General features: G+C 43.2%; 1 protein-coding gene across 1 annotated transcript in view; it reads left to right on the top strand.

The window, feature by feature from the left end:
* The window catches only part of LOC141094511 (protocadherin-9-like), a 1849542-nt gene that overhangs the window by 1715342 nt on the left and 108948 nt on the right, over positions 1 to 25252 (top strand). The gene's annotated exons all lie outside the window — the stretch shown is intronic.

Genomic DNA, 25252 nt, shown 5'->3' with positions numbered 1-25252 from the left:
AAAATCATGTTTTTTCCACAGAAATGATCTTTCTGACCCAATTTTTTATTTTACCAAGGGTAACAGAAGAAGTGGGACCCCAAAAGTTACTGAGAAATTTGTCCGAAGTACAGTGATACCTCATATGTGGGGGTAAACTACTGTTTGGGCCCATGGAAGAGTTCGGAAGGGAATGAGCATCGTTTGACTTTCTCAATGCAAAATTGGCTGGAATTGAGATTGGACACCACGTCTCATTTGGAGAGCCCCCGATGTGCCTAAACAGTGGAAACCCCCCACAAGTAAAACCATTTTGGAAACTAGACCCCCTAAGGAACTTATCTAGATGTGTGCTGAGCACTTTGAGCCCCCAAGTGCTTCAAATAATTTAATAACATAGACCCGTAAAAATAAAAAATCCTCTTTCACCCTCAATTTTTTATTCTACCAAAGAGTAGTTCAAGAGAAATTGAACCCCATAAGTTGTTATGTAGTTTTGAGTACACTGATACCCTATATGTCGTGGAATACTACTTTTGAGGCACAGTGCAAAGCTCACAAAGGAAGAGGCGCCGTATTGAAGTTCAGATTTTGCTGGAATGGTTTGATTGTGCCATCTCACATTGGAAGAGCCCCTGAGGTGCCAGAACAACAGAAACCCTCTATATATGAACTCATTTTACAAACTACACTACCCAATGAATTCATCTAGGGGTGCAGTGATCATATTAACACCCCATGTGCTTCACATAATTTTATACCAATGAGTAGTGACGAAAGAATAAATTATATTTTTACCACTAAAATGTTGTTTTAGCCCCAAATTTTTAATGTTTCTAAGGGCTAATGGGAAATTTATTTTTACAACAAACTGAGGTCCATTTTTCTTGAGTTTGGCAATACCCTACATGTAATCAGGAAATATTTTTCAGGCACAGTGCAAAGCTCAGAAGGCAAGAGTGGCAGATTTTACTGTTATGGTTTGCAGGTACCATGACCCACTGATAGAGCCCATGAGGTGCCAAAACAGCAGATACCATTGGGCAGTGAAGACAAAATAACTACGCTTTTACTACCAAAATTTTGTTTTAGCCAAAGATTTTACATTTTCACACAAGAAGTAGGTAAAAATGGCAACAAAATTTGTCCCATAATTTCTACTGAACGTGGCAAAACCCTATATGTGGCTGTACCACACTAGTTAGCCATACAGAGAAACTCGGGAGGATGGAGCGTTATTTGCCCATTCAAGTGAAAAGGTCTGTGCACGTGCCAGGGTGCTTTCATGGGCCATGTGTCCGTGGGCAAAACACGCTGACACGCTTACAGGTCCGTTTTTTAATGTCAGAAAGGGCCATAAAACATTCTGCACATGTGCATATGCATAACACACGGATGTCATCCATGTGACACGTATGGGCACCAGGGAAGAAGTGTTACATCAGCTGCCACTTGCTGTCTTTTTTATTACTTAAATATAACTCTCATCATTCTCCCCTGCTTGCGCCGATCGCAGGCAGAGCAGGGGGGATTCATGAGAGCTATGTTCAGCACCAGGTGCCAGGGAACAGCGCTTACTGTAACGCTTCTTCCCTGGTACACTGCTCAAAAAATAAAGGGAACACTCAAATAACACATCCTAGATCTGAATGAATGAAATATTCTCATTGAATACTTTGTTCTGTACAAAGTTGAATGTGCTGACAACAAAATCACACAAAAATCATCGATGGAAATCAAATTTCTTAACCAATGGAGGCCTGGATTTGGGGTCCCCCCTAAAATTAAAGTGGAAAAACACACTACAGGCTGATCCAACTTTGTTGTAATGTCCTTAAAACAAGTCAAAATGAGGCTCAGTATTGTGTGTGGCCTCCATGTGGCTGTATGACCTCCCTACAATGCCTGGGCTTGCTCCTGATGAGGTTGTGGATGGTCTCCTGTGGGATCTCCTCTCAGACCTGGACTAAAGCATCCACCAACTCCTGGACAGTCTGTGGTGCAACGTGACGTTGGTGGATGGAGTGAGACATGATGTCCCAGATGTGCTCAATTGGATTCAGGTCTGGGGAACGGGCTGGCCAGTCCAGAGCTTCAATGCCTTCCTCTTGCATGAACTGCTGACACACTCCAGCCACATGATGTCTGGCATTGTCCTGCATTAGGCAGAACCCAGGGCCAACCGCACCAGCATATGGTCTCACAAGGAGTCTGAGGATCTCATCTCGGTACCTAATGGCAGTCAGGCTACCTCTGGTGAGCACATGGAGGGCTGTGCGGCCCTCCAAAGAAATGCCACCCCACTCCATTTCTGACCCACTGCCAAACCAGTCATGCTGAAGGATGCTGCAGGCAGCAGATCACTCTCCACGGCATCTCAAGACTCTGTCATGTTTGTCACATGTGCTCAGGGTGAACCTGCTTTCATCTGTGAAGAGCACAGGGTGCCAGTGGTGACTTTGCCAATGCTGGTGTTCTGTGGCAAATGCCACGCTTCCTTCATGGTGTTCGGCTGTGAGCACAACCCCCATCTGTGGACGTCGGGCTCTCATACCACCCTAACTGTTTGTGCCGACACATGCACATTTGTGGCCTGCTGGAGGTCATATTGCAGGCTCTGGCAGTGCTACTGTTCCTCCTTGCACAAAGGCGGAGGTAGCAGTTCTGCTGCTGGGTTGTTGCCCTCCTATAGCCCCCTCCACGTCTCCTGGTGTACTGGCCTGTCTCCTGGTAGTGCATCCAGCCTCTGGACACTACGCTGGCAGACACAGCAAACCTTCCTGCCACAGCTCGCATTGATGTGCCATCCTGGATGAGCTGCACTATCTGAGCAACTTCTGTGTTCTGAGTTGGAAAATCCATCCTGTCTGGCCTATGCTCTTACTGGTGGTTCAGTCTCTCTGTCTTTGCTCACATTTACGTCACTTGATAAGTGGAAAGATTTAAAATGCAAGAGTTAGGACTGTCCCACAAGGGTTGCCATGACGTGGCGGGATGGCTTCTACATTATTTTGATCAAAATTATGTTAACTTTATACCCTTGTTATTATTACTACCTTCATGCAATTTTTGCAATTTATTTTTTACTTTTTTATTTTAGGATATTTGTTTTGTGTTTTGTTTTTTTTTCTGTGAGTTGTAGAGTCTGTCTCATGCTACCACGAGTGTGAAAGCACAACCAACATTCAAAAGTGACCAAGACATCAGCCAGAAAGCATTGGTACTGAGATGTGGTCTGTGGTCCCTACCTGCAGAATCATCCCTTTATTGAGTGGGTCTTGATAATTGCCAATAATTTCCATCTATTGTCTGTTCCATTTGCACAAAAGCATGTGAAATTGATTGTCAATCAGTGTTGCTTCCTTAGTGGACAGTTTGATTTCACAGAAGTTTGATTTACTTGGAGTTATATTCTGTTGTTTAAGTGTTCCCTTTATTTTTTTTGAGCAGTGTATTTTGCCTACTCTGCTGTTAATATTGGTCTCTTATTGAGAAGACACTGAGTGTCAGTTCACATTCTGATGCACAGGTTGCTGTATAATATACTTTAGCAAGGCTGGTTGTAAAAAAAAATGAGGGAACCCTGTGCCATTTGTTTAAATTATTTATTTAAATAATTTAAAAAAACAGCATTGAGACCACTCTATTCTTGATAACTAGCCTTGCTGACAGCTGAGGGTTGCAGCCCCCAAGTGTGCGTTTTGCCTGGCTGGTTATAGAAAATACAGGGGAATCCATGCCTTTTTTATTATTTCTGTACAGCTCAGGAACGTCTGATGAATACTCCCATCCGCCGCTAATGCTATCACTGTTGTTAGAAGCAGCAGGGGTAAGCTGATGGGAGTAACAGTCTCATCAGCCACCGCCTTCTGTCTCTTTTATTACTTAAATATAACTCTCGCCGATCGTCGCCAGAGAAAGGAAGAATGGTGAGAGCTGTTTTCAGCACCCGGAACCAGGGAACAGTGCTTAATGTGTCGCTTCTTCCCTGGAGCCAATCAGTGTGGTACTGATGCCGCACACGCATGCCACAAGTGTGCCGCAAGTATTACACACACAGGACCCTTTTTATTGCAAAAAATAGTTTTTGCATCACCACATTTTGAGAGCTATAATTTTTCCATATTTTGGCCCACAGAGTCATGTGAGATGTTGTTTTTTGTGGGACGATTTAGCGTTTTTATTGGTACAATTTTTGGGTACATGACATTTTTTGATTGCTTTCTATTCTGATTTTTGGGAGGCAGAATGAACAAAAGCTAGCATTCTGTGTGTGGAAAAATTGATAAGGCAGTTTTATTTTTCAGGTCAGTATGATTACAGAGATTTCTCATTTATATAATTTGTTTATGTTTTGGTGCTTTTATACAATAAAAATATTTTTTATAAAAAATAATATTTTTTTGCATCGCTTTATTCTGAGAGCTATACATTTTTTATTTTTCCGCTGATTGAGCTGTATGGTGGCTTGTTTTTTGCAGGACAAGATGACATTTTCAGCGGTACTACGTTTATTTACATCCGTCTTTTTGGTCACATGTTATTCCACTTTTTGCTCTGCTGTAAGATGATAAAACAATGTTTTTTGCATTTTTTATAGTGTTCACTAAAGAGGTTAACTAGCAGGACAGTTTTATAGGCTGTGTCATTGTGGACGCTGCAATACCAAATATGTGTACTTTTATTGTTTAGATTTTTTTCATTCAAATATTTATTTAGTGATAGAATATGTATTGCTTTTTTATTATTATTTTTAATTTTTACTATATTTTTACAATAATTTTAATTTTATGTACTTTTTTCTAACTTTTTTAGTTTGTCCCAATATAGGACTATCATTTTTTGCAGGCTGATCGCTTCTATAGCATGCAGATGAAGCAGCATCTGCATGCCATAGAAGCTGTCAGCACTGCACTGACACAGAGACTTTCTGATCATGCACTGTGCATGATCAACAAGTTTCCTAGCCCTGGTGGCCCGAATGTCGTCAAGACGACATGGGGTCAACTATGGTAACAATTGAGACCTCTCGCCACGCAGGTTCTCCGATTCAAAGGCAGAGGGGCTGTCAGACCTCTGCCAGCTTCCAGAATACTGCAATCTTGTTTGATTGCAGCATTTTGGGGGTTAAAGTGTTGTGAGCGGTATGCACCTAGCTATCAGAATCAACTGACACCCAGCAATGATCGCCCACGCACCCTCATGATTGCGGGAAATCGCAATGACCTAATGATCCATGGTCAAATTGGCTTAGGTCACTTGAACAGATCATTACGTCCGATGTCAGAAAGTGGTTAATACAACATTGTACATAGGGAAACAGATGTAAACAGACTTATTTTCTTACTTTTATGACAACTAGTATATAGCAAAGAATTTGAAGCAGCAGTGGTAGCAGTAGTAATATTCATCATTCTAATTGGTTTGGAATTATTTGTGATATCTTATAATTAGTCTGGCAATTAAGATTAATTAGCAACACTTTGACTTGTAGTCTAGAAAATGCACTCTATCTCTAATATTTTTCTTCATCAAAGCTCTTATCCATGCACTATCCTAAAAAAGATAACTTACTCATTTATTTCTGTGTTGCACTGAAAAATCGGTAGACACCCTTAGACACTGTCTCTATTGACATCTTAGTGTTTAGAGAGGATACAAAAGAAACAAGAATCTTTTAATTCTTCTAACTATGGGAAGGGTATCGACAAGTTCGCCAAGTTCTTTCTGCACCTTTGTAAATGTGCATTTTTCCTCTCTTGTTTAGAGCTTAATCTTAGTGGGTCCTCTGAATAGCAGATCAATGTGCAACTTGTATCTCTGCAGGAGATTAAAGCATCAATCCACCTAAAAATCTTCAGAGATTTTCCACTCCCGACTTTTCCATAGCAAACACTTGTTTATACCGCCTTATGCGCATTTTCAGTGTCTACTGAATCTTCCTTTATCACTTTTCACAGCATTTACATGTGGCTTGTAAATAGGACTAATATGTTATTGCCAAATTTTAATAGCAATAATATATCTTTATCCTGAATATATATTATTAAAGAAGAGTAGTGGTGATTTGACACTTACAGAAAATAAATCAAATAGTGGTTGGGATTCAATTCACCTTTCCTAGATAGGCAAAAAAAAACCATTCTCTGCAGCAGTAAGTCTAAACATATAACATTTTATGTATAGAAGTTCTGACAAGAAGATTGTTGCTCAGATATAAACTGATATATTGTCACTGAGGATTGCCATAACAGTGGCTGTGGAATCTAGAGCACAATATAAAATAGGCTGAAAAATTTTCACTATACAACTATTTCAAAATAAACACCAGTTAAATTTGATCTATTATGATCTATTATGAGCAACACTCAGGCATAGAACAATACATTGGTAAAACAAGCACATGTTTAAATACCTGGAAACTATTTGAGATGCACAGATACACTGTGAATACTGCATACATAATTTCATCTGCTGCTGCTGACCTTGGCTGCACAATTACATCTTGCAGGTACATCATTTCTTTTTTTTTTCTGCCTTCCTTTTTATTTAATTTTCATTAAAGTTAAAAATAATACGATTTATATATTCATGAACAAGGATAAGGATTTCTTATGTAAAAAGGAAAAACATGCTAGATAATAGGGTGCGCATTCACTGATCAGCTACCCCAAAGAGCTGCGGCATCTGGCACTTCATTCCTTTATTGCTTACAATATTTTGTACTTCACAATTCCATACTTTTAGTAGTCACAGTGCATGGTATTGTACAGTCCTTTATGGACAATAAAGGGAATCTGTCACCCGGTTTTAGCAATCTGAGAGCAGCATAATGTAAGATAAGAGGCCCTGATTGCTGGGCGGTGTTGAATTAATTAACATATTTGTTCTATATTTAATATTAATACATTTCTACATATTTTGCTCTATATACATCACATGACACAATATTACAGTATATCTAATTGTTACCATTTCTAACAGTTTGCCTTCTTGATTACCTTTTGTGATTTTTACGTTTAATTATCTAGTGAGTGGCTCATGACATTAAGCTCATGTTCTCACAGTTTACACGATGATTACACGTAGAACAGTTCAATTCCACTTAATTCATTTTTTATCTTTTCTTTTCCTTCTTCTATTATTTTTAGCTATTGTATACAATCTTTAGTCATTTGTCCATTTCAATGCGTTTTATACAACCTGTTGTCAATTTTTACATGCTTCTTATTCTTCTGAGACTCTGTTTTGTCCGGTCATGTGACATCAGTGGTCCATTTTTTGCACGCCTTTATTTGAATACTGTGTCTATTTATACCTACACTGGATGGTTGTGAATGAAAAAAAGGGGACAAAAGGAGAGGGATTATTCAGCTCATCAGGCGCAGCACAATTGAGGCCTCCATCAGAAGAGTGAGGTGCATGATCTGCGGTGCATGATCTCCAGACACACTGGACAACAAGCAGATGAAAAACAAAGGGGCTCCAGCCATTGTCGGACTGGGGTGCCAAGGGCCCACCAGTATCATTGGCTTTGGGGGCTCACCTTTCACCTGCATATACATGTTACACTCCCCTATTCACAAATTTACCTATATTTCTGCATAATAATATACTAGGTAATTTGGTTTCTGAATGATGAGATGTTGCTTTTTTCTGTACAGAGTAAACTATGTGAATTATGCCAAGTATTGTCCATACAGTGGGGTTGGGGGCCCATGCCTGCACAGGGGCCCACCGGGGGATTCCCCTGTTCCCCTATGGGCCAGTCCAAGCCTGGTTCCAACATCCACTTAATTATGTAGTTAATACATGACTTTTAATGAGAAAAAAATAACAGCTGCAAAGAGCTAAGAAACACATAGACCTCGTGTCTATGATTTTGTTATTGTTTTATTATACATTAGATTGCTCATGATACCACATCTACAGTATATAATTACCATAACTTCTGTAGCACAGACATGTTGCATCACTGTGTACAAGTATGCTGTTATGTGTGAATCTCACCTCAAACTGCTACATGCTATATAAGTTTAGTAACAGAAGATAAAGTACTGCTTTTAATAAAGATTTTAATACAAATATGAACAATTCAATCAACAGACAAATACATAAGCCAATAACTGGAGAACAAGTTTTGTCATACATGTTTATTCATAATTTTCAGCTACTCTTAAATCAGCATAGTGTTAGGCATCGGGTTCCTGTCTCTCCACAGGAGGAATCCTGAGTCTTGCCTTTTGCGGTCTCCCATTCAGTCCCGACCGCAAAGGAGTCTGCTCAGCAAAGACGTCAATGCCGGCGTCTTGCTCAGGCTAGCACTGGTGGCTTGCTTGCTGCTGTTACCCCTGGCCCAGCTATAGCAATCCACGCTAGTCAGCAGCGAGCAGCTCCAGGGACTAAGTCCTTCTTTTGGACTACTGAGCATGCCTGTAGGTCACATGCTCAGGTCCTGTTGCCCGCCCCGATTGGGTCATCAGGAAGGTCCCGGAAGGCTGTGCCTATAAAAGGCTTGCATGGCCGCACGGCCATGCGATAGTATAGACAGACTTATGTTCTTGTGTGTGGAGATGGATGCATTTATCTGGTGACTGACTCATTAAAATCCCCTCCCTTGGTTGTGCATGTTATAGGGTTATCTGAGTTAGAGTCAGCACCTTGTAGTGGCAAAGTCTATGTGCCACATGTGCTCCCAGTCTATACACAAGAGTTAGCATCATTTTGCCTTCCTACCTAAGTCGCTACAGTACCACATGTACAGCAGCTTCCGTTTGAGTGGTGCCGTGCACGATTAATGCGCTTTCAAGACCTAAGCTTAGGCTGGTTAGTGGCATCCGCCAGAGCTGCGCTGTACACACTTAGTGTTGTACGTGTCTATCTACTGCACACTGTGACAGCTAAGAGGGCACAGCAGTCAACAAGCATGTTTCCCTGACGCTGCAGTAGCGGCTCCGTGCGCCTGTGGGTCTAGAGGGACTCCATCCCCATGTCCTTGGAGCTGAGTCCAGTGACCACATCACTAGAGCTTTTCTTATGTTATAGCGGCCATGTGAAGTAACAGGGCTCACCTTTAACACACCGGGAGGCGTAAACCATGTGTGTTTGTATCCACCATTACCGAGCAGCAGGTAACATCTCTGCACGGTGGACCCCGGGCTGCGAACGCACCTTATACCATCTTTATTATTTGGTTCATTCCGCTAGCCCTTAACACAGAGCCATTTCCTGAAAATTCAAAAAGTTCTAGAGTCTATTCTTTTATGGGCATGGGGGGGTTTCAAATTCACCAAAAGAAGGAACAGGTTGACAGTTATAGAACACTCCAAATATTTTGATCCCGATTCTACTTAAAGTTCAGATTTCCAATACAATACCTATATTTGACTGTATTAATATTTTATATTATTATTGATTTAAAAAGGAAAGCAAACATATTTTAGTTCCATATGTTTTACATAATATAATCAAACTGGTAATTGTAAATATCTATTCAGCATTTTTAAATTTAGGCTAAAGTTTTCATGTCCCCAATTGTTTTCTGAGCACATTGAGGAAAAAATGAGGTCATAAGCATTGCCGTAGCAAAAATGCTGCTATTGATTGGACATTAGTGATGAGTGAATCTGCCTAAATTAGAATTCAAATGTTCATTCAAATTTGGCAAGGAAATTTTTTTGAATCAAATGTACTTATGTTCCTTGTTATTCTCGGGAGGTGAAAAACATATTCACCTTGTAGCTTACCTTTCTCCACCAATGTAACCCATCCTATGGTGTTCTGCATGTCCTTAGATCTTCAGTGATCTTTAGGTGCTCTTCTACATTTTAAAGTCCTATTCAGTAGAGATGAGCAACTTTGCCTTTTTTTGGGTCGAGTCGGGTTTCATGAAACCCGACTTTTGCAAAAGTCGGGTCGAACGAAATCGGCTGATTATCGTGAAAAGTCGAAGGCCGACTGAAACACGAAACCCAATGCAAGTAAATGGGGAAGAAAAGTCGACAGTGAGTGGAGGACAGAAAACACACCTACAGTGCCCATTTTAACGCCAAAAACATCAATTCTTATTACTTAAGCTTGTCAACCTTAATTTACTTTATCATAATAGTTAGGCATTGAAAACTGGGAGTTATTTGGCTAAAGTTGTGGGGGGGTAGGGCTGACTCCAGATTTTCGTGGGCCCAGGGCCAAAGAGTGTCAATGGGCTCCTTTAACACATTCCACAATTCATGATCCTCTGATACGGCAGAGAAATAGCGGTATAGTACAATGAAAAATACTTCACTTCTTACATCACATGACTGATATCCATTTTAAATTCTCCAATAGCTCCAAAAACGGACAGTATATTACTCCATACAGTATTATGGCCACCACATATTGCGCTATGCAGAGTAATGAGGCCCATATATTTCTCCATACAGAATCATTGGTCCCATATAATGTTCGATACAGTATATGATGAGCTCCACATAATGCTACAGTATATGTTGGTCCCCATGGATGAAGCTCCACTGTCTTATGGGCCCAAATAAAGCTCCATATATAATGGGCCCCATTTCTAATGCTCCAGTGTATAATGGGCCCTGTAAATGCTGCTCCAGTGTCTGATGTCCACCTTTGGAATGCTTCAATGTATGGTGGGCCCCATATGTCATTCTCCAGAGTATAGTGCTCCCCAAAAATTGCTCCCAACCTTTAAAACAATTAAATAAGTCTCCTTGCTAGGGAATCCCTGTACTAGTCTGGACTCCTCGTTGTCCCCATCTTCCATCTCTCTGCACTTGGACTGTTTAGGCAGAGGGTGTACAGATGTGATGTCATCATGCTCTCTGACCAGAATTTCACTGTCAGGAAACGCGGAAGACGTCACGGTGGTGGAGCATTGAGAGGTAAGTATTTCAACTTTGCAAGTGCTGTGATCCTGAGCAAGCAGGGGGGGCCCACTCGTTGGCGATGGCACTGGCACAGGGCCCCTCATAGTACAGTGGTGTGTCTGACGGCGGGTGGGCCCCTCCACGAGCAGAGACACTTTTGCATACTATGAGATGCCCTGTGCCAGTTCCATCGCCCATGAGTATGCCCCCCCACCTGCTCAAGGAACCTGCACTTTCATCTGCATCTTCCTCTTTGTCACCGTGTAAGGTGGTATAGTATGCGGGAAGGGGAACCTGAGTTTCATCAGGGTCAAATTCTGGCTGTGTAGAGTGCGAGGGTAATGTAGTGGTCTAGGTCAATGTACCAGCAGAATCATCTAGCAGTGGCTGGGCATCAGTGCACTTGTGGCGCCCCCAGAAGTACGGTTGCCACAGTGGCATTACCTTCCTCCTAGGGAGTGTGATGTCATGCTTGGGAGCAACGAAGGATCTCTCTAGCAGTTAAACCTACACACAACACAGTTCCCAGTCCAGGCCAGCAGGGAGAGCTCTGAACCTGACTGCTGAGGAGCTGCTCTCTGTGGTCGGGAGGAGGGAAGTTAGGGTAGTCTGTGAAGGGAAGGGGAAGTGTGTGGATGTGAGAAGGGGAGCTGGAGGATGAGCAGAGTTAAGGCTCATTCCTAGCTGGAGCGCATGGTCCGGATTCCGGTCTCTGAGTTTGTAGGGACACTGACGGTCCTGCGGCAGAAACTGGAGGAAGTAGCAGCTGTAAATGCTCTGTTCCCCACTAAGGCTCACAGGCCCCAGCAGCGACTTGTGTGAGCCAGAAGGAAAAGGCTACGGCTGCCTGCCATATGAGAAAGTTTCAAAAGAGAGTCAACAGGGGGAACTTCAGTGAACTCAGTACTGCGAGTACCTCTGATAAGCGCTAGAGTGGAGGCCACACTACCTATCTGCAGAGAGAGAATTCCTAATTTGCTTCCAGGCTGACCAACTCCTTCTCCATCTGTACTCTGGGTCCTGGACGGCACTTACCAAGTACAGGTAAAGGAACTGCATGATTGTGTCTGTCATCTTTCTCCTGCACCTGGCGCACAGCTCTGCTACATCCTGCACTGCACACCATCTACCAACTATTTCATCTGCCCTGCGACTACGGCCCTACCTGTGCAGGGCTTCCATATCTTAGCTGCACCACAACATCTGTCACAGAGAAGCGACACTGCAGCGCTGGTCAATCTGATCAGAAACTACAGGTGGCGTCACATATCATTCACCTATAAATGTTATTCACCCCTTTGCATGGATGCCCAGGCCCACAGACCGGGTCACCACCACCGTGACACATCCCTCTGAGACACTGGCCCGGTACCAATTAACCCCACTGCCCTGGCTGGCCACCCACACTCCATGTCAGATTCATATTGGACTGAGGAATTCACGATTTGACTTGATAACCCAGGCATGGTATGTGGGAAAGAGCTACATGGACTAATGTGAAGTGTGGCGTGCTGCATCATTTACTTTTGGTGGGGGTGAAGGACACAAGGAAAGGGGTTCTTCCTGACCAGGAGCCAGCACTTGACAACTCAGTGCTTGCATTTTTTGAAATGTCAGAAGAGGAGGGCATATTTGCTGGAGTCTGTTTCGGCAATGTAAGCCAAAGCCAGTTCCTGATGCTCCGGCTTTAAAAGCGGTTAACCTACTCCCAGAAAAGGTAGCCTTCCAGGCGTTCCGGAGCCAGACCTTGATGCAGGCTCAACACCTTCTGCCTTAGCTGCTATTGTGCTTTTGCCACTACCAACAGATGCACCACCACCATCAGTACCAGCTGGCCCTCCCACGTCCTCGTCCGCGGCCTCTTCCACCATACTTCCAAATTTTGGAGAAAATGTACCCAAAATAACATCAGATATATGGTACTGTATCACAAGCATACAGCTCTATACAGTCAAAGGATAATTGTCAATCTCCCTATATATTTCATGAGTCACACAGAGATGCTTACAGGCTGAGTATGGATTAGACAAGAATATAAAAAACAGAAAAAGGGTACAGTACCATCAGATACCAGGTATATATAGTATAGTTTAAACATTCTAAATCTCTGTATATATTTCAGGAGGCAGACACAGAAGCTCTCAGACTCAGTATGGATTACAACACAATATAAAAAGCCGTAAAACGGTAATGGATCTGAAGCGTACAGCTGTACACAGTGTAGGGGTCATTGTCAATCTCAGTATTTATTTCCACAGTCCTAAACAGACTCTCACTTGGTCAGTTTGGATTAGACCAGAATATAAAAAGCAGTAAATGGGTAATGTATCACAAACGTAGAGCTGTATACAGTGTTGCAGTAATTTTTAAATCTACATATAAATTGCAGGAGTAACCCACAGACTCTCACACGCTCAGGATGTATCACACCACAATATAAAAAGAAGATCCGCAAGAAATAATCACACATGTGAGCCAATGTTCCAGGTGTCAATGATACACTTAGGGTGGTGGGTGGAGGAGGACTTCCTGGCAGAAAGGGTACAGTATCACCAGATACCAGGTATATATAGCATAGTTTAAACAATAAAAATGTACGTCTATGTATCAGGAGTAGTGTTGAGTCACCCTGCTCGTGTTCGAGTTCGGTTCGGTTCGTGGAACAGGAGGCAAGTTTGTCGAATGTTCATCGAATGTTCGTCGAACGTTCGATGAACACCGTCGAGCCCCATTGAAAACAATGGCAGGCAAACACAAACACATACAAACACATAGAAAACAATTACAAACACCTTAAAAGGTGTCCCAGAGCAGACAAAAAAATGCTAAGAAGACAAAAATAACATATGGAAAAGGGCAACTACATATAGAAAAGAGGAGGAGGAGTAAAAGGAGGAGGAGGAGACACAGATATAGGCATGTCATGCCCTTATAAAGTCAAGAAAGGCTGGACTAAATATCTAAAATAAAAAAATCTAAAATTCTAAAATCGAAGACGATCATATACCGTCAGACTTCCCACCATAAATTATGCCAACTGCCGATCGGGCAGCGTTATTCGCATGACCCTCCGAACAGCGTCCATGAAGGCAAAGTGTTTGGTTTCCGGGGGCAGTATGGTTGCAAAGCTGAACCTTAAAGGAATGTCCAGAAGAGCACCACCAGGACTGGAGCCTGCGGCTTAATTCGACTCCACACAGGCAACCTCAAACATGCCAGCCACAGAAAAGATGGACAGATTGCAAGCTTTGTCGATTCTGTGGGTGATGGTGCATGGCCATTTTTAGCTGTGCTAGCGATTTGTCAGCTTAATTCCGTTAATGAACGAGACTCCGGCATGCCCCCACGGTCCGCGTCCAGCTTACTAGAGGGACAAGCGAGGCTCTGGCACGCGAGATCGACCAACAACAGGTCTGTCATGCCCTTACATGTCCGGAGCTGCATGCGCACTACACTGAAAGGACCAGCGTGTGTCGTTTACAGGTGCGGATAACCCGCTGAACCCCATTAGTGATGGGGATCTGGGATTCCAATTCTTCCCCGCGAACGAGAATTTCCCAGTAAGTGCAGGTCAACCGGAATTCCGGAATTAGGCCTAACCGGCATTCCAGAATGAATGTGAAAAAATTAAGTGTCCAAACCACAGGTGCTGTAGCTTGCTTAACAGCTGGGCTCCTCTTCTGAGTAGCACGCAGTTCTTACATAAACAGGCGGCATAGCTTGTTTCACGGGTGAGCAACTCTGCTGAGTAGCAGACAGTGCTTACATAAAAAGGCGGCATAGCTAGGTTCACGGGTGGGCTCCTCTGCTGAGCAGTAGACACAGGTACTAGGCCCAAAGTATTAACTGGGCTAAATGGAGTTAAAAAATGGTTCTTACATAAACAGGCGGCACAGCTTGGCTCATGGGTGGGCTCCTCTGCTGAGTAGCAGACACAGTTACAAGGCCCAAAGTATTAACTGGGCTAAATGCAGTCAAAAACTGGTTCTTTCACAAACAGGTGGCATAGCTAGGTTCACGGGTGGGCTCCTCTGCTGAGTAGCAGACAGTGCTACAAGGCCCAAATGGATTTTCTGGACAAGATGCGGTAAAAAATTATTAGAAACACACACGGTGTAGCTCCTTGACAGATGCACTACACCGCTGGCTACCAGACACGGCTACTATGCCATGAAACTGTCTATTAACATTGAAAACCATTATTAATGTGAAAATAAAGTTACGCTTTTGGTGAACGAACCGTTGTCGAACGGAACCTCGAACAGCCGAATTTTAAGCAAAGTGTTCGAGTTCGACGAACGGCTCGAACACCGCAAAAAACAGCTCGAATTTGAACTTGGTGAACAGGTCGACTCGAACAACGCTCATCTCTAATCAGGAGGCAGACTCAGATGGTCTCAGGCCCAGTATGGATTTGACAAGATTGTAGAAAGTTGAGAAAGGGTACAGTATCACTGGATACCAGGTATATAAAGCATAGTTTAAACATTAAAAATCTCCGTGTATATTTCCGTAGTCTGACAAAGACACTCACAGCCACAGTATGGATTAGACAAGAATCTAAAAAGTAGAAAAAGGGTAATGTATTCGAAGCGTACACCAGTATACACTGTTGGGGTATTTTTCAATCTTCATATATATTTCAGTCTCAGTAAGACAGTCCAGAATCTCCGCAAGAGGAAACGAGATGATAAAAGTATAGACGGAAAGTCGAGTGATTACAGAAATTTTGGAATTACTAATCACGGGAAAAACGCCCGGGAGAATTCTCAGAGGCGATGCTGACCCTCAATTACTTTGTCTGTGGAGACAGCGAAAACAGTTCTTGTGAAGAAAGGTTTGCTGTATCGCAGTACCGTGGATCCCATCACCATTACTCATCTCCATCAAATTGTGATCACAGGGAGAGATGTAGACATTGTCCTCACTGCCTATCTGTCAGGTAACTATGGAGTGCAGAAGACAAAAGCCACAGGCCGTAGGCGATTATATTGGATTGGCATGAGAGGACACATTTAAAAATGTGGGCAAGAATGTCACGCATCTGTGAGTAGGAAAACCGTGAAAGCTGATGATAAACCACCTCTCATTGTGAGTCGACGTCCATAACAACAGGAAGCCACTGATCATCTGAAGATAGAGCCCAGCACGACAGGGCATAGCTACGTCTTAACCATCATCTATTAGTTCACCAAATTTGTATTGGCAATCCCAGTGAAGGATTTAACAGCCCAGACTACACAGCGGTGGAGCAGGGAGAGGTAAGTATTGCAAGTGCTGGGGCCCTGAGCAAGCAGGGGGGCTCACTCGTGGGCGTCGGTACTGGCACAGGGCCCCTTATAGTTCGCTGGTGTGTCTGATGGCGGGTGTGCACCCCCACTGTCAGAGACACTTGATTGTACTATGAGGGACCCTGTGCCAGTGCCGTCGCTCAAGAGTGGGCCACCCACCTGTCCAGGTCAACGGCACTCGCATAGGTGCGTGCGCCAGGTGGTGACCCTGGCCCTGGGGGGAGGCAGCCCAGTTAGGGAGGTTGAAAAAATGGCATATGTTAATTTTGGACATTCAGCAGCTGAAAATGGAGGAATTGGAAAAGTCCGAGGAAGAAGAGGACAAAAGCGAGCCATTTTTCTGGCAACCTACGTGTCAGCAGGGGAAGGTGGGACAAAATCCTTTGAAACCCATGCATGGTTCATTTTAATGAAGGTTAGATCATCAACATTTTGGGTCGACAGACGGGTCTTTTTTTCTGTCAGGATTGATCCAGCTGCACTGAAGACTCTTTCGGATAGCACACTAGCAGCAGGGCAAGCGAGCTCCTGTAAGGCATATTGTGCCAATTCAGGCCAGGCATCCACTTTACAGGCCCAATAGTCAAAGGGGAATGACCTGTGAGAGAGAACATCGATATGGGAGGAGAAGTAGTTTGTAACCATAGTTGACAACTGCTGTCTCCAGTCACTTTCAATCGATGCAGTATTACCAGTCATGTGAGCGGTACTTGAAAAATCAGTCCACAGCATGGTCATGAAACCCCTGTGTCCAATGCCACTTCGGCTGTGTGCACCACGAACACCTCTTCCATGTTGCCCCCTACTGCTCGTGGGAGAACCATCACCGCCGCTGTGTGCTGGGAATGCCTCAAACAAACGGTTTACCAGAGTTGCTTGTTTGTTAGCCAATATTAGCTCTAGGTTCTCCTGTGGCATGATGTTTTGGAATTTGCCTTTATAGCATGGATCCAGGATGCTGGCCAACCAGTAGTCATCATCGTTCATCATTTTGGCAATGCGGGGGTCCCTTTTTAGGATCTGTAAGGCATAATCACACATGTGGGTCAATGTTCCAGGTGTCAATTATGCCCTTCGAGTGCTGGGTGGAGGAGCACTTTCTGGCAAATCAACATCCCTTCAGTCACGCACAAACCCTGTACCTGACCTTGCCACACCAACATTTTCTCTTGCCCCCTGAGAAGCATACTCCTCCCCAAAATAATCATACCCATCATCCTCCTGCCACAAAATTCCGCCCGTTATCACTAACTACCTTGCCTGCCTCAAGATGTAGACTGCCCAGGCATGACTCAGTTTGTGGCTGCAAGTAGTCGGCCAGTACCTCTGCAGTTTGTCTGTTGTCGCCCAAACACATCATCTTCAACACAGCCTGCTGATGCTTACCACTAGCTGTTTGAAAGTGGGACACCTCGTGTGCAACACTGGCAGCTGCGGATGGAGTGCTCGTGCGACTGCGCTCTGTGAACGAGCTTTTGCTTCTGGAGGAGGAGGAGGGTTGAACGCCTACAGCCAACTGTTTCCTATAACATGGGCTAGGCAGCACTGTCCCACTGCCGCAGCCCCCTGTGGACCCTGCATCCACCACATTAACCCAGTGCGCAGTGATGGACACGTAACGGCCCTGGCCATGCCTACTTGACCATGCATCTGTTGTGAGGTGCACCTTTCCACTCACTGATTGCTTGAGCGCATGGACAATGCGGTCTTTCACATGCAGGTGGAGGGCTGGGATGGCTTTTCGAGAAAAGAAGTGCCGACTGGGTAGGTCATAGCGTGGTACTGCGTAGGCCATGAGCTCGTGGAAAGCTTCATTTTCAACCAACCGGTAGGGCATCATCTCTAACGAGATTAGTTTGGCAATGTGGGTGTTCAGACACTGTGTACGCGGATGAGAGGATGAGTACTTTCTTGTCCTACTGAGAGTCTCTGGTAGGGTGAGCTGGACTTGAGAGCTGCATATAGTGGAACCAGTGGTGGACATGGCGGACTGAGAGATGGTTGGTGATGGTGATGGTGTTGGTGGCCTTTCTGATGGCCTAGATTCAGTCTTTTGTAGCAATAACATTGTGATTCCCTGACTTCTTTGGCCTTGTGACGACACCTCAACATTTGCTGCTGGTGGTGTGCTAACCGGTGGGCTTACAGTGGGGGAAGCAATGTAGCGTTGCTGACTACTATCATTCGGAGCAGGTGCACATGTGGTATGTGAGGTTTGGTAGTCCGTCCACGCTTGCAAGTACATGGTGGTTAAATGTCTAAGCATGCAACTGGTATTCAAATTTCTCAGATTTTTCCCTCGGCTAAAGGTCTTTGCGCACTTCTTACAGATAACCTTTGCCTGATCATTAGGATTTTGTTCAAAAAAGTGCCACACTGCACTCTTCCTACTATGGAAGACATTTTGAGGCCTTGCACGCTCTGCTAATTTGAACATCTGGCCAAGCTGTCCTGCAACTCTTTGGGTATTTGAAAATGGTTTTTGGACTGCTACAGGCCTGCCAGATAACAGCTGTTGCGATGTCGATGCCTGCTGCAGATCCTCCTCTTCCTCTTCTGAGCTATTGGCAGCGGCACCCTCTTCCCCCAATGGATGCCAATTTGGGTCAACAACTGGGTCATCCATCACCTCCTCTTCAAGTTCATGTGCACCTTCCTCTGTGTCACCGTGTAAGGTGGTATAGTATGCGGGAAGGGGCACCTGAGTTTCATCAGGGACAGATTCTTGCTCAGTACACTGCGAGGACAATGTAGTGCTCTGAGTGAATGTACCAGCAGAAAAATCTAGCACTGTCTGTGCATCAGTGCACTCCATGTCAGATTCATCTTGGACAGGGGAATTCACGATTTGACTTGATAAACCAGGCATGGTATGTGAAAAGAGCTCCATGGAGTAATCTGTAGTGTGGCCTGCCACATCCTTCACTTTTGGTAGGGGTGAAGGACCCAAGGAAAGGTGTTGTTCCTGACCAGGAGCCTCCACTGATGAATCAGTGCTTTTATTTTTTGAAACTTCAGAAGAGGAGGCAATAGAGCTGGAGGCTGTGTCAGCAATGTAAGCCAAAACTTGTTCCTGAAGCTCCGGCTTTAAAAGCGGTTTACCTACTCCCAGAAAAGGGAGTCTTCGAGGCCCTGTGGAGCCAGACAATGACACAGGCTCAACACTTCCTGCCTTAGGTGCTATTGTGCTTTTGCCACTACCAACAGATGCAACACCACCACCACCACCTTCGGGACCAGCTGGCAACCCCCGCCCACTTCCATGGCGTCTTCCACCATACTTGCTCATTTTTGTGAAAATGTACCCAAAATACCACCAGCTATATGGTACTGTAAAACAAGGTACAAGGTGTATATAGTATTGTGGAGAATTTGAATCTCCCTAGAGATTTTAGGAGGCTGAACTATTATCTCAGGCCCACTATAGATTACACCTCAATGTAACAGGCTGAAATTGGCTGGTGTATGACAAAGTACAAGGTGTATATAGTATTGGGGAGAATTGGAAGCTTCCTAGAGATTTTAGGAGGCTGAACTATTATCTCAGGCCCACTATAGATTACACCTCAATTTAACAGGCTGAAATTGGCTGGTGTATGACAAAGTTCAAGGTGTATATAGTATTGGGGAGAATTGGAATCTCCCTAGAAATTTTAGGATGACAATGATGCTCTCAGTCCAATTATCGCAGCAGGCAGCCTAATAAGCAGGACTGCTGCATACAAAAGTGTGGAAAAATGAACGTTTGGTAACTGTGCAGAAAAGAGGAAGAAAAGTATTTTTGCTTTTAAAAAAGCAGTTTGCACAGCAGTGTGCAAACAGCAATGCAGCTATCAGGGAGCCTTATAAGGCAGCCTAATAACTAACAGAGCTGATGCACAAAAAATATAGCCTCCCCTGTCACGGCACACAAACTGTTGTTTTGTACAGTGGAAATCGCTAACAGCAGAAGCAGCTTTTTGTTCTTCTTCCCTGCCTAACGCTCTCCCTTATTCAGAATCAGCAGCTGCAACCTCTCCCTAATGCTAATATCGGCAGAAGTAAGATGGCGGTCGGTGTGCACGCCCTTTTATAGCCCCTGTGACACCACACAAAGCAAGCCCATCACTTGCATGCCCTTCTCAAAGATGGTGGTGACCGATGCCCGTGTCATCACGTTGCCCACAGTGTGCGTCCTCCATCATCGGCTGAAAAAGGTCGCTGGAAGCATCATTTGAAACGCAATTTTGGCGCTCTGGTTGCCGACCTCGTGGCCGACCTCACGCTATGGTCGGGTTTCGTTTCACGAAACCCAACTTCAGCGAAAGTCGGCAACTTATGAATTTGACCGACACGTTTCGCTCAACTCTACTATTCAGAAATTTTTTCGTCTGAGTCAGATGGGCCATGGGTAATGCATGTTATGACATTGGAATTCCACTATGTCCACTACCTTAGAAACTGACTAGGCCTTGTCATGAAACTCGCTCTGACGTCTGAGGCCTAATCTACACTGAAAAGGGAAAATTAATTAAGGCAATCCAAGGACATGGAGGAGCCCCTGAAAATCAATGAAGAGGACCTGCAAAGCACTAGATGTTGGGCTATGGCGATAGGACAGCTGAGTAGCGAGGTGAGTATATTTTTGCACACTCTACATAATTTAGTGAAAAGGCTGGCTGATATTTTGCTAATTTGGAAGTAAGAAAATCTCAAAAAACATTTATTCACATTGCTAGGGTTGGCAGATTGCACTAAATAAAATATAAAATAAAGTGTAATCGCAAGCCGGGGTCCAACGTGCAGAGATGAACCAGCTGCTAGTATGACAAATGATGGAAACAAAACAGCAAGCGCTACTGCCACACAGTGTGATAGGAACACTGAGTACCATATCAGTTACTTCACAGAGAGGTACTGCACTAACTAAGCTAGTACTATACCCTGTTACCTTCACAGAGAGGAAGCATAACGGTTGAGTTTGCTTTGTAACTGAACTGTGCTAACTGCATACATGAACGAAACAGATGCTAAGCCAAGCAGCTGGTTACCCCAGTCCTGACGATACTGAACTTGTGCCTGACCGGCACCCAAAGCATGTAGCAGACTAGAGACTCAGTCGTTGAGCCATGGGTACAAGGCCACATAAGTGTGCTACCTGCTGCTAACATGTACTGTCTTTGAGCATAGACAGACACACACAAATTTGCAGACAGAGCGGTAGAGTAACCACCCACTCATACCAAAACATAAATGACACTAGAGCGCCCGCGTGCACTGCTGAGAGCCTTTTATAAGTTAGGTTCCACCCCAAACACTCATCGCCCACCGGCCAATCTGGAGCTGTCACATCACCAGAGCAGCTAATGTCTGACCACCAATAAGACACTACATCAGGGACATGCTCAACAAGGTGATCTCTGGACTTAGACTTCAGAGCGCAAGACTGCACCTGCATATCGCTGATTTCCATGGACAGCTGAAGAGCCAGCAGTAACAAAGCGTATACCACAAGCCTGAGTAAAATGCTGGGACCGCCGTCTGTGCCGAGCAGCAATCACAGCAGCCGGACTTGAATGGGAGACCACAGTACTAGATAATGCTTGGGAACTATCCCGCGCAGCAGGAGAATCCCAATGCCTTACACACATTAACCTGAATTTTCTTGTAAAATTTGAGAGAAATTAATCCACTTCAAATAGATTCGCTCTTTTCTATTGGTCATGTTTTATTCAGAAACATAATCACTTGAGTAGAGACCATTTTGGGTCTATAGGTCCAGGATAAAGAAGGTGTACTTTTTTTAGCGTTTTATATTTGAACTATAGCTTTAATTTTTTTCTGAGCTGTACATTTAAAAATACTTAAATATAGAAAAATGAATTCAGATACACTTCTACCGTATTTTTCGCATTATTAGATGGACCTGATTATAAGACGCACATAGATTTTAGAGAGGAAAATAAGAAAAAAAATATTTTGAGCCAAGTAGTGTGCAAAAACCTTCAATATAATACAAAAATATTATTTTAACATTGTAGATTCAACAAGAGGTTCGCCAAGACATTGCAGCAGCTTCATACAGTCTAAACAGAATGTTGAACTAAGAACCTCATGTTCAGTTTTATTAATTTTTGCCTAGTGGCATTAGATCAACTTGTGATTTTGGATATGTGGCCCATATCTCTGTCTACAACTATGATGATTGAATAATATTGCTATGGGGCTCTGTGGATGACACATTATATTGGGGATCTACAGGGTACACACTGTTATAGGGATCTACAGGGTACACACTCTTATGGGGGATCTGTGCATTATGCTGTGTTATGGCGATCTGTGAATTACAGTATGGAGCCTGCAGTACCATATATGGTGACTACCACCCCCTCATTCTCAGGAATACACCCACTTACTGTATACATGGATATATTCTGAAAGATGAGGAAGGTGGTAGTCACATTTGCAATAAACACTTTGGCCACAATACCACAGTGTATATTTACACTAAATATGGGAAGAACCACCATCATCCTTCAGAATATAACCATTGATACAGTATAATCTGAAGGATGATGGGGTTGTTTGCTCACCTTTCGCAAAAGGATCTCTGACTTGTGAGTACGGTAGTGGCAACATTAAATAGTGTGCAGGGACAGATACGTGATTGGTGGAGGCAGCTCAACAACAGTTCCCTCCACCAGTCACTATCCATCCCTGCAGAGAAGGAGGAGAATCGCTCTTCTCTCCCTCCTCAGCTTTGGCTCCATCTGCAGTGGAGCATTGCCTGGACCCTGCCGCCAGATGCAGCGCATGCAGATTGAGAGCTCAGTAAGCCGAGATCTCCATCTGTGCCTGCACCGCAACCATTCCCATATTCCTACAGACATTGCATACAGGCAGGCGTGGATGGAGATCTTGGCTTTCCTCCATCTGCGCCTGTGCCGAGCGAGAAGCTGGAAGCCAGATGCCGGTCCCTGGAATAAGAATGGTGGCTGCCGTAGGCAGCCGCTGCTGGGCCACTGCTTGCTGCTGCACCACCACCACAGGACCACCACCGCATATCACAGGACTGTCGCACCACCACCGCAACACCCCCAGTTCTGGGCCTGCAGCATTGATCCCTCGGTAAAAACAGTGTTTGGAGAACAAGAATTAGGTTTTCGCCCTAATTTTGAGGATCAAAAAAGTGTGTCTTATAACCCGAAAAATACTGTAAGTTGTAATTTTTTTGCCTTTAATAATCTGCAAGATTAAAGAAAACGTACTTTGTAACTACATACTGTAAGAATTAATACAGGTATTTCAATTACCCTGGAATCACATCACACAATTAACATATTAGTTGATAACCTTTCTAAACAAACAATTAACCCCTTAGTGACGGAGCCAATTTTTAAAATTCTAACCAATGTCACTTTATGTGGTCATAACTCTGGAACGCTTCAACAAATCCCAGTGATTTTGAGATTGTTTTTTCGTGGCACATTATAATTTATGATAATGGTAGATTTAGGTTATGTTTTGTGTTTATTTATAAAAAATATCAGAAATTTGACAAAAATGTAAAAAATTTGCAATTTTCAAACTTTGAATGATTATCCGTTTAATTCAGATAGTCATACCACACAAAAATATTAATAAATAACATTTCCCTCATGCCTGCTTTACATCAGCACCATTTTAAAACGTTAATTTATTTTGTTAGCCTTTTAGGAGGTTTAAAAATGTAGCAGTAATTTTTCATTTTTTTAAGGAAAGTTACAAAATTTATTTTTTGAGGGACCTATCCAGGTTTGAAGTGACTTTGGGGGTGCTATATATTGGAAAACCACAAAAAGTGATACCATTTTAAAAACAGCACCCCCTGACATATCGAAAACTTCTGTCAGGTAGTTTATTAACCCTTCAGGTGATTTTCAGGAATTAATGCAAAGTGGTATAGCAGGAATGAAAAAATGTTTGTTTACCACCTAAATGTCACTAACTTCTCAACTGACCGCTATAGCCGGGAGACTCTAAGGCTGCTATTTGGCCATGAAATGCTATGGCAAACATCAGGACCACACAATCATAATCTCGGTGTGTCAATAAGATTAAAGCGGAAGCCCCCACAATCTTTTAACCATTTTTTCCGATGTAGTCACTTTTGACAGCAGCAACTAAGGGGTTAAACAGATATGGACGGTGCCAACACTGATCGTTTGTGATACAACAAGTTGACAGCTATACTGTACAGTTGACAGCTGCTGGATTGTCACCTGTATGGTGATGATATTCTCTTATATTTCAGGTCAGTAAAAAGACGTATTGGCTGTCATTAAGGGGTTAAATTAAATAAATGTATACATTATTGTATTTCTCATATTGTCTTGCTTAACAAGCAACACTAATACAATGTCAGCTATACTGTAGAAATAGAAAAATGAAAAGGTTAACAGGTCTTCCAATTCACATACATTTTCTTTAACCTTAAATTTGGCTTACTACAACCACTATCAATCACTACAACTGAAGTTCTCAATTGGGAGATTTTTCAATGCACATGAAAGAATCTTGTTAGTTGAAAAAGTAACAATGACTCTCTTCATCTTGCCTCATAATCCACTATTGTGGATCACGAACACAAAGTCTACACATTTCTTTTCATTTATCAGAACATTGAATTCTTATCTATTGTTGAAACACATTAAATATACCAATGGACTCTATACCTAAATGGAGTCCTGAAGATAACAACATAACCTGGGGTTAGAACCTCTGTAAAATCAGCAAGAAAGCTTTGATAGTAAACAAGCAAGATATTTATTTAATCTGACAGATCAGAAAATGGCTAACAACAATGGGTGCTACTAACTCTGCAATATTTCCTTTCATAAGCAATCTCTGTTGCACAGTAATGTCTACTAAAATGTGGGATTTAAAATAGCTCAGCACTGACATAATTTTAATAGAAGAAAGTCATAATTTTGGTAGCTGGCATTATATTGAATTGTTTTTATAAGTCTGGAGACTTCATAGCTGAATATACTCTTTCAAAGTCGGAGCTTGCTTGTTCATTTATATTCTGAGAAGTTTACCGCAGACTCTAAACAGAAACCTTGAGTTAGAGTATTGTTAGCAGTT

Source organism: Dendrobates tinctorius, unplaced genomic scaffold (assembly GCF_039654945.1).
Source record: "Dendrobates tinctorius isolate UK_male_01 unplaced genomic scaffold, ASM3965494v1 ptg000064l, whole genome shotgun sequence".
NCBI lineage: Eukaryota > Metazoa > Chordata > Amphibia > Anura > Dendrobatidae > Dendrobates > Dendrobates tinctorius.
This window is presented reverse-complemented; position numbering and strand designations above follow the sequence as displayed.